Below are 10,112 nucleotides of genomic sequence, written 5' to 3'. Positions count from 1 at the left end.
AATTTTATTCTAGAGCAGAGAAAAAAAAAAAAAAAGAAACTTTTGATCACACCGGAAGAAACTCCGCCATAAATTTGGAATCTACTCAAACTATACATGCAGGGAGGACATATTCTGTTCAAACAACAGAGTACTTGCTGCACTTGTCTGCTGCTTGTCTAATATTAACAATGATAACCAGAACGGTGCAGCTAGTAATTGGAATAATCCTTATGGTGTTACAGTGTCAGGTACAACACTTCACTTCTCTTCGCACACTGGTTCTCTTTGTTACCTCAGCTTCCTCTTCTTCAGTAAAGTCATTCATGATATTGAAGATCTCATGAATCTCCTCAGAAGTTTTCCCCTTGATCATATTGGCAACAGCCTTGCATGGAACATCATGCAAACCTTTGATGTCTGGGGAATTTGCAGCCAGAATAAGTTTCAAAACAGTGTTTCTGGGTCAACTTTCAGGAGTTTTCGGTTCCAAACAAGGGTATCATCTGTTTGCTTTCTTTGTTCTCAGCATCTTAGGAAGAGGAGAGTCATCCCTGGGGTGGGGGCACCACTGAGAGATCTTTCTAAATATTGCTGTGTTGACATTTGGTGGAGGAACTGGGTCATCATGTCCTCCATTCCCATATCTTCCAAAATGGTCTTGATAATCACAGATTGTTTGGCAGTTTCAACATCAGATTTCAAATCTCTCCATCAGAACTCTGCAACTTAATCGAAGGCATGGTGCTCCCTCTCAAGGAGGCTGCGGGCCAGAGGCTAACAAGAGCGGAGCAGCCTCAACAACAAGAACAGAAAGGTGGAGAACAAGACCACTCTGCAAATTCTCTTGCAATTGCCTTTTGCACCGCTGCCAACCATCAATTTGCCATCAACTCCCACCCATCAGAATGGCTACTATCACAAAACCCACAAAATAACAAAAAAAGTTAAGCACAAATCCCCAGAAGATAAAAAGTGTTGGGGAGGGTGTGGGGACACTAGAATCCATGTACTTTTGGGGGAAATGTAAACTGGTTCAGCCACTGTGGACCATAGTAGGAGGGTTTATAGAAAACTAAAAGCAGTATCACCAAAACAATTCAGCAATTCCACTTCTGGGTATATGCCCATGATAATTAAAATCAGGGTATATAAGAGATATTTGTACACCTGTTTTGGAAATTTTTTATTTATATTCAATTCAGTTAACATGTACTGTGTTATTAGTTTCAGGGGTAGAGTTTAGTGATTCATCAGTTGCATTTAACACCCAGTGCTCGTCACAAGTGTCCTCCTTAAAGCTCGTCACCCAGTTGCCCCATCCCCCCACTCACCTCCCCTTCAGCAGCCCTTGGTTCTTTCCTAGAGTTAAGGGTCTCTTGTGGTTTGTCCCTCTCTCTCTCTCTCTGATATCAACTTATTTTATTTTTCCTCCCTTTCTCTACGACCCTCTGTTTTGTTTCTTAAATTCCAGATGGTATTTGTCTTTCAAATGTGAACATTGAAATGTCTCTCTTCCCCTCTGCCCTCCCTCTCATAAATAGATAAAATCTTCAAAAATAAAAAGAAAAAAGAAAAAGAAAGAGCTAATAAAACACTCACATTTTAGTGATTAGGAAACCTAGGCTCAGGAAGGTTAAATGACTTGCCTATAGGTCACATAACTAATTTGAGAAAAAGGTAGAACTACATAATCCAGGTTTCCTGACTCACAGTCCATTGCTTTGTATTTTATTTTAAAAAGATTTTTATTTATTTATTTGAGAAAGAGAGCAAGAAAGCACAAGCAGGGGGCATGGCAGAAGGAGAGGCAGAAGCAGGGAGCCCAACTCAGGGCTCTATCCCAGGACCCTGGGATCATGACCCAAGCCAAAGGCAGATGCGCAACCAACTGACCCACCCAGGTGGCTCTATTACTTTTTATAATATTCTCATAGGTACAGAATTTTTTTTTCTCTGTGTTGATTTTATTCACTGTATCTTTCTTTTTTTTTTTAGTTTTTTTCCCCCAATTTATTTATTTTCAGAAAAACATTATTCATTATTTTTTCACCACACCCAGTGCTCCATGCAAGCTGTGCCCTCTATAATACCCACCACCTGGTACCCCAACCTCCCACCCCCCCGCCACTTCAAACCCTTCAGACTGTTTTTCAGAGTCCATAGTCTCTCATGGTTCACCTCCCCTTCCAATTTACCCAAATTCCCTACTACTCTCTAACACCCCTTGTCCTCCATGCTATTGGTTATGCTCCACAAATGAGTGAAACCATATGATAATTGACTCTCTCTGCTTGACTGATTTCACTCAGCATAATCTCTTCCAGTCCCGTCCATGTTGCTACAAAAGTTGGATATTCGTTCTTTGTGATGGAGGCATAATACTCCATAGTGTATATGGACCACATCTTCCTTATCCATTCATCCGTTGAAGGGCATCTTGGTTCTTTCCATAGTTTGGCGACTGTGGCCATTGCTGCTATAAACATTGGGGTACAGATGGCCCTTCTTTTCACGACATCTGTATCTTTGGGGTAAATACCCAGGAGTGCAATTGCAGGGTCGTAGGGAAGCTCTATTTTTAATTTCTTGAGGAATCTCCACACTGTTCTCCAAAGAGGCTGCACCAACTTGCATTCCCACCAACAGTGGAAGAGGGTTCCCCTTTCTCCACATCCTCTCCAACACATGTTGTTTCCTGTTTTGTTAATTTTGGCCATTCTAACTGGTGTAAGGTAATATCTCAATGTGGTTTTAATTCGAATCTCCCTGAGGGCTAATAATGATGATCATTTTTTCATGTGTCTGATAGCCATTTGTATGTCTTGATTGGAGAAGTGTCTGTTCATATCTTCTGCCCATTTTTTGATGTGTTTGTCTGTTTCGTGTGGGTTGAGTTTGAGGAGTTCATTATAGATCCTGGATATCAACCTTTTGTCTGTACTGTCATTTTCAAATATCTTCTCCCATTCCGTGGGTTGCCTCTTTGTTTTTTTGACTGTTTCCTTTGCTGTGCAGAAGCTTTTGATTTTGATGAAGTCCCAGAAGTTTATTTTCGCTTTTGTTTCCTTTGCCTTTGGAGACGTATCTTGAAAGAAGTTGCTGTGGCTGATATCAAAGAGATTACTGCCTATGTTCTCCTCTAAGATTCTGATAGATTCCTGTCTCACGTTGAGGTCTTTTATCCATTTTGAGTTGATCTTTGTGTACGGTGTAAGAGAATGGTCGAGTTTCATTCTTCTACATATAGCTGTCCAGTTTTCCCAGCACCATTTATTGAAGAGACTGTCTTTTTTCCACTGTATATTTTTTCCTGTTTTGTCAAAGATTAATTGACCATAGAGTTGAGGGTCCATATCTGGGCTCTCTACTCTGTTCCACTGGTCTATGTGTCTGTTTTTATGCCAGTACCATGCTGTCTTGGTGATCACAGCTTTGTAATAAAGCTTGAAATCAGGTAAGGTGATGCCGCCAGCTTTATTTTTGTTTTTCAACATTTCCTTAGCGATTCGGGGTCTCTTCTGATTCCATACAAATTTTAGGCTTATTTGCTCCAGCTCTGTGAAGAATGCCGGTGGAATTTTGATCGGAATGGCATTAAAAGTATGGATTGCTCTAGGCAGTATAGACATTTTAACAATGTTTATTCTTCTGATCCAAGAGCATGGAATGGTCTTCCATCTATTTGTGTCTTCTTCAATTTCTTTCATGAGTGTTCTGTAGTTCCTCAAGTACAGATCCTTTACCTCTTTAGTTAGGTTTATTCCCAGGTATCTTATAGTTCTTGGTGCTATAGTAAATGGAATCAATTCTCTAATTTCCCTGTCTGTATTTTCATTGTTAGTGTATAAGAAAGCCACTGTTTCTGCACATTGACTTTGTATCCTGCCACGTTGCTGAATTGCTGTGTAAGTTCTAGTAGTTTGGGGGTGGAGTCTTTTGGGTTTTCCATATAAAGAATCATGTCATCTGCAAAGAGAGAGAGTTTGACCTCTTCATTACCAATTTGGATACCTTTTATTTCTCTCTGTTGTCTTATTGCTGTTGCTAGGACTTCTAATACTATGTTGAACAAGAGTGGTGAAAGTGGGCATCCTTGTCTTGTTCCTGATCTCAACGGGAAGGCTGCAAGCTTTTTCCCATTGAGGATGATATTTGCTGTGGGTCTTTCATAGATAGATTTGATGAGGTTCAGGAATGTTCCCTCTATCCCTATACTTTGAAGCGTTTTAATCAGGAACGGATGTTGGATTTTGTCAAATGCTTTTTCTGCATCAATTGAGAGGACCATGTGGTTCTTCTCTCTTCCCATATTAATTTGTTGTATCACATTGATTGATTTGCGAATGTTGAACCATCCTTGTAGCCCGGGGATGAATCCCACCTGATCATGGTGGATAATCTTTTTAATGTGCTGTTGGAGCCTGTTGGCTAGGATCTTGTTGAGAATCTTAGCATCCATATTCATCAGTGATATTGGTCTGAAATTCTCCTTTTTGGTAGGGTCCTTGCCTGGCTTGGGGATCAGGGTAATGCTGGCTTCATAGAAAGAGTCTGGAAGTTTTCCTTCTGCTTCAATTTTTTGAAACAGCTTCAGGAGAATAGGTGTTATTTCTTCTTGGAAGGTTTGGTAGAATTCCCCAGGGAATCCGTCAGGTCCTGGGCTCTTGTTTTTTGGGAGGTTTTTGATTACTGATTCAATCTCGTTATTAGATATCGGTCTATTCAGGTTGTCGATTTCTTCCTGGCTCAATGTTGGTAGTTTATATTTTTCCAGGAATGCATCCATTTCATCTAGGTTGCTAAGCTTATTGGCATATAACTGTTCATAATAACTTCTGATGATTGTTTCGACTTCCTTGGTGTTAGTTGTGATCTCTCCCTTTTCATTCATAATTTTATGAATTTGGGATTTCTCTCTTTTCTTTCGGATTAGTGTAGCCAGTGGCTTATCGATCTTATTGATTCTTTCAAAAAACCAGCTTCTAGTTTCATTGATACGTTCTACTGTATCTCTGGTTTCTCCCTCATTGATCTCAGCTCTAATCTTGATGATTTCCCTTCTTATGTGTGGAGTTGGTTTGATTTGTTGTTGATCCTCCAGTTCTTTAAGGTGTAGAGACATCTGGTGTGTTCTGGATTTTTCAATTTTTTTGAGCAAGGCTTGGATGGCTATATATTTTCCCCTTAGGACCGCCTTTGCTGTACCCCATAGGTTGTGGGCCGAAGTGTCTTCATTCTCATTGGTTTCCATGAATTGTTTCAGTTCTTCTTTGATCTCCTGGTTGATCCAAGCATTCTTAAGCAAGGTGGTCTTTAGGTTCCAGGTGTTTGAGTTCCTTCGGAACTTTTCCTTGTGATTGAGCTCCAGTTTCAAAGCATTGTGATCTGAGAATATGCAGGGAATCATCTCAGTCTTTTGGTATCGGCTGAGTCCTGATTTGTGACCCAGTATGTGGTCTATTCTGGAGAAGGTTCCGTGTGCACTTGAGAAGAATGAGTATTCTGCTGTTTTACGTTGGAATGTTCTGTATATAACTATGAGGTCCATCTGGTCCAATGTGTCATTCAATGCTCTTGTTTCTTTGTTGAGTTTCTGCTTCGATGATCTGTCTAATTCTGAAAGAGGCGTGTTAAGATCTCCTACGATTAGTGTATTCATATCAATATGACTCTTTATCTTGATTAACAGTTTTCTTAAGTAATTGGCTGCTCCCATATTGGGAGCATAGATATTTACAATTGTTAGATCATCTTGGTGGATAGTCCCTTTAAGGATTATGTAGTGTCCTTCTGCATCTGTGACTACAGTCTTTAGTTTGAAGTCTAATTTATCTGATATGAGAATCGCTACCCCAGCCTTCTTTTGAGTCCCATTGGCATGAAAGATGCTTCTCCACCCCTTCACTTTCAGTCTGCGTGTATCTTTAGGTTCAAAATGGGTCTCTTGTAGACAGCATATGGATGGGTCCTGTCGTTTTATCCAATCTGCAACCCTGTGCTGTTTTATGGGTGCATTTAGGCCATTCACATTGAGAGTGATCATTGATAGATACGTTTTTATTGACATCGAGTTACCTTTGAAGTCTTTCTTTCTGTAGACTGTCTCTATATTTCTGTTCAATGCTATTCTTGGGATTTTTCCTCTTTTATAGAACCCCCCTTAATATTTCCTGCAGTGTCGGCTTGGTGGTTGCATAGTCTTTTAAGCCTTGCCCGTCTTGGAAACTCTTTATCTCTCCATCCATTTTGAATGTCAGTCTTGCTGGATAAAGTATTCTTGGCTGCATGTTCTTCTCATTTAGTGCCCTGAATATATCTTGCCAGCCTCTTCTGGCTTGCCAGGTCTCTGTGGACAGGTCTGACGTTATTCTGATGGGCTTCCCTCTGTAAGTAAGGAGCCTCTTTGCCCTGGCAGCTTTCAAGAGATTATACCTACAATTATAATTTCTCAATTTGACTATCAGGTGTCGTGATGTTTTTTTGGAGTGTATAATCTTGGGTGGAGACCGTTCAGCCTCTAGTACATGAACGCTGGTTTCATTCGCGAGATTCGGAAAGTTTTCATGAAAGACTTGTTCCACGACATCTTCTAGACTTCTTTCTTTCTCCTCCCCTTCAGGAATTCCAATAATTCTGACGTTGGAACGCTTCATGGCATCATTTATTTCCCTAATTCTGCTTTCGTGGGATCTAAACTGTTTGTTCCAGGCTTCCTCCTGATCCTTTCTCTCTATCTGTTTGTCTTCCAGATCACTAATTCTATCTTCTGTCTCAGTTACCCTAGCTTTGAGAGAGTTTAGATTAGATTGGAACTCATTGAGAGCATTGTGGACCTCCTCCCTGGTAGCTTTAAGCTCCGCCCTAACATTGTGAACATCCTGTCTGGTCGCTTTCAGTTCGGCCCTAATCAATTCTGTTTGGTCATCCATGGCTTTCTCTAACCTAGCTATTGCCTGGATAATTGTTAGCCTGAATTCTCTTTCCGACATATTGTCTATGTTGATAGCCGTTAGCTCTGTTGCAGAAGGTCCATCCTCTGTATTTTTCTTCTGTTGGGCATTCCTCCTCCTAGTCATTTTGGTGGGAGAAGACTGAACAGATGTAGCTGGATGTATCAACTCTTGTGCAGTCAAGGTGCACCCTGGAACACTTCCTGATCTCCGTCTCAGAGAGAAGCCTCTGTCTGGGTGCAGAAGCTGAATAAATTCCCCCTTGGACGCTGGCAGTGCAGATTCCAAGTTGCAGACCCTGGGGGCACAGGATCTTTTGCTCGTCCCCAAAGCCAAGGGATTTGCGGCTGTCTGGGTGCTCCTGACCGCCAGAGAGGTTCCAAGCAGTGATCGCACACTGAGATTTTGCCGCCGGCCCGGCCTGGGAGTGTCCGGCTTGCGCGCACATCTTTTCAGAGGCGGCTGTGGGTCCGGCGCGCGTCTGGGGCACTGAGAATGGGCGCTGGTCCGTAAGCCGCAGGCTGGGCTTTTGCGCGCCTCTGTCTGGGGAAGAGTTTCCCGTGCACTGGGCTTAGACTTTGAAAAATGGTGCGGGCCAAGAAGCGCCCCTGGTCCTTAGAAACCCAGGAGAGCTGGAGCGACGTGCGCGCGCATCTCAAACTTTGTGGTAGGGCTAGCGCGTGTTCTGCAGATCGGCGCAGCTCCCATCCCCTCACAGGAGCCGGAACCCAGGCGCTCTGGGGCGCGCTGGCGGCTTAGGGACCAGGAGCCGGTTTCTCCGCCGCACTCTCTCTGCCTCCGCGCCGGGGAGGCCGTCTGGGACCGGGGACTTAAACCCCTGTCCCTAGCCGCCCTGATTCCCACAATTTGCCCCCCGATCCTTTGCTCTTTTGGAGTGCTTTCAACCAGTCTCCAAGTTAATGCTGGTCCCCAGACGCAGGGCACTCTCGCTCGTATCGGGGTATTACTTTTGCACTGGTTGCCTCTGGTGGCTCCCTCCCCCTTTTGATTATCTTCCGATATCAGTCCGCCATTCCCATTCCGCTTTACCTGCTCACTGGCGTCTTCTGCCCCTGTAGAGATCCAGACGTGTATAATTCTGATCTCAGGCTGATTTCATGGGTGATCAGAGTTCTTTGGTAGGTAATCAGCTCACTTTGGGGTACCAGCTGAAAAGACGCTTCTTCCTAGTACCCCGCCATCTTGTCCCCCTGGTACAGAATTTTTAAAATTGCTATTTAATGTTTTTATGTAGAGTCAGCAAGAATTATACTCACTATTTTACAAATAATTTCTTGACAATGGTTCAAACAGAAAGATTCATTAACTATATTAAGAAAAAAGTTTTAGAAACATTGAATTAAACAACAACAACAACAACAACAAAGCAACAACAACAACAAAAAAAAACCTATTGAAAAGACGTGAGCCATCCCAGAGAGAACGAAAAGGACATGAACTGGATCGGTATTTATAAGCAGGACACCCTTCTGTCATGTCATACCAAACTTTGAGTCGGATTGATTTCACAAGAAACATCAGCCTTCTGATGCAGGGGTTGTCAAACTTCCTATAAATGGGAAATATTAAATATTTTTGGCTTTGCAGGCCATAAATTATCTGTTACAACTATTCAGCCTTGCTACTCATGAAAGCAACAAGAAACAATACATAAACAGACAATGCTGTTTTTGACACAGAAAGAAGTGTGGATGACCACTGGTCATGAACATCCAATATGTGTTTGGCATGGTTAAGCGCCATAGCCTGCCCTTTACTCACAGTACCTAATGTACCACTAGTCCGTCTGTGTTCTATCTTCATTCCTCAAAGGCGAAACACTGTTATGAATGAGTACGCACCTTAAGTAGGTTCCCTGAGCAGATACCTTCCTACGCATCCCCTCTAAGGGGCCTGTATGAGACACTTCATGATTGCTACACAGCACGTCCTACAGTTTCCAACTGAGCAGAGACGCATCCCTGTCGTGAGAACTTACTGTAGCTCAGTTGCCTCATAATTTGGAATTGTTTTGTGAAGAGGTAGACACTGTGGAACATCCCAGGTGTTGAACTTCCAGTATGCGTCATAGAGGCCTAAGTGCCTTACCCTGTACTTCACTCACGGGATGCAACGTTCTCTCTGTCCGTCCTTGTTCTACCTTCTTTCCTCCACTGGAAAGACACTGTGAGAAGTGACATTCCGCATGAAGGAGTTTCCCTTAAACAGAACTTGCTATAGTCCAATGGATAGACGTCTGAGACTGGAAAGCTATGTGCGCCTATAGCGGTTACCACAGAGTCAGTCCCAAAAGCTTCCTTCTTTAACAGACGTAACACTGCAGTGATTCCCTCCTAAAGCACACTTCCCTCTCAGTGTTGGAAGTGTTTTAGACACAGAAACTAAGTGTGGATCACCACTGGTCGTGAACATCCAATATGTGTTTGGCATGCTTAAGCGCCAAAGCCTGCCCTTTACTCACAGTACCTAATGTGCCCCTAGTCCGTCCGTGTTCTACCTTCATTCCTCAAAGGAGAAACGCTGTTATGAATGAGTACACACCTGAAGTAGGATCCCTGAACAGATACCTTCCTACGCATCCCCCTAAGGGGCCTGTATGAGACACTTCATGATTGCTACACAGACACGTCCTACAGTTTCCAACTGAGCCCAGACGCATCCCTGTCGTTAGAACATACTGTAGCACAGTTCCCTCATATATTGGAAGTGTTTTGAGAAGAGGTAGACACTGTGAAACATCCCAGATGTTGAACATCCAGTATGTGTCATAGTGGCCTAAGTGCCTTACACTGTACTTCACTTACGGGATGCAACCTTCTCTCTGTCCGTCCTTGTTTTATCTTCTTTCCTCCACTGGAAAGACACTGTGAGAAGTGACATTCCGCATGAAGGAGTTTCCCTTAAACAGAACTTGGTATAGTCCAACGGATAGACGTCTGAGACTGGAAAGCTATGTGTGCCTATTGCAGTTACCACAGAGTCAGTCCCAAAAGCTTCCTTCTTTAACAGACCTAACACTGCAGTGAATCCCTCCTAAAGCACACTTCCCTCTCAGTGTTGGAAGCATTTTAGACACAGAAACTACGTGCGGATCACCACTGGTGGTGAACATCCAATATGTGTTTGGCATGGTTAAGCGCCATAGCCTGCTCTTTACTC

General features: G+C 42.9%; 1 pseudogene; it reads right to left on the bottom strand.

The window, feature by feature from the left end:
* Positions 1–226: 226 nt before the first annotated feature.
* LOC122913425 lies at positions 227–724 on the bottom strand (annotated as a pseudogene).
* Positions 725–10,112: the final 9,388 nt, after the last annotated feature.

This window comes from Neovison vison, chromosome 7 (assembly GCF_020171115.1).
Source record: "Neovison vison isolate M4711 chromosome 7, ASM_NN_V1, whole genome shotgun sequence".
NCBI lineage: Eukaryota > Metazoa > Chordata > Mammalia > Carnivora > Mustelidae > Neogale > Neogale vison.
This window is presented reverse-complemented; position numbering and strand designations above follow the sequence as displayed.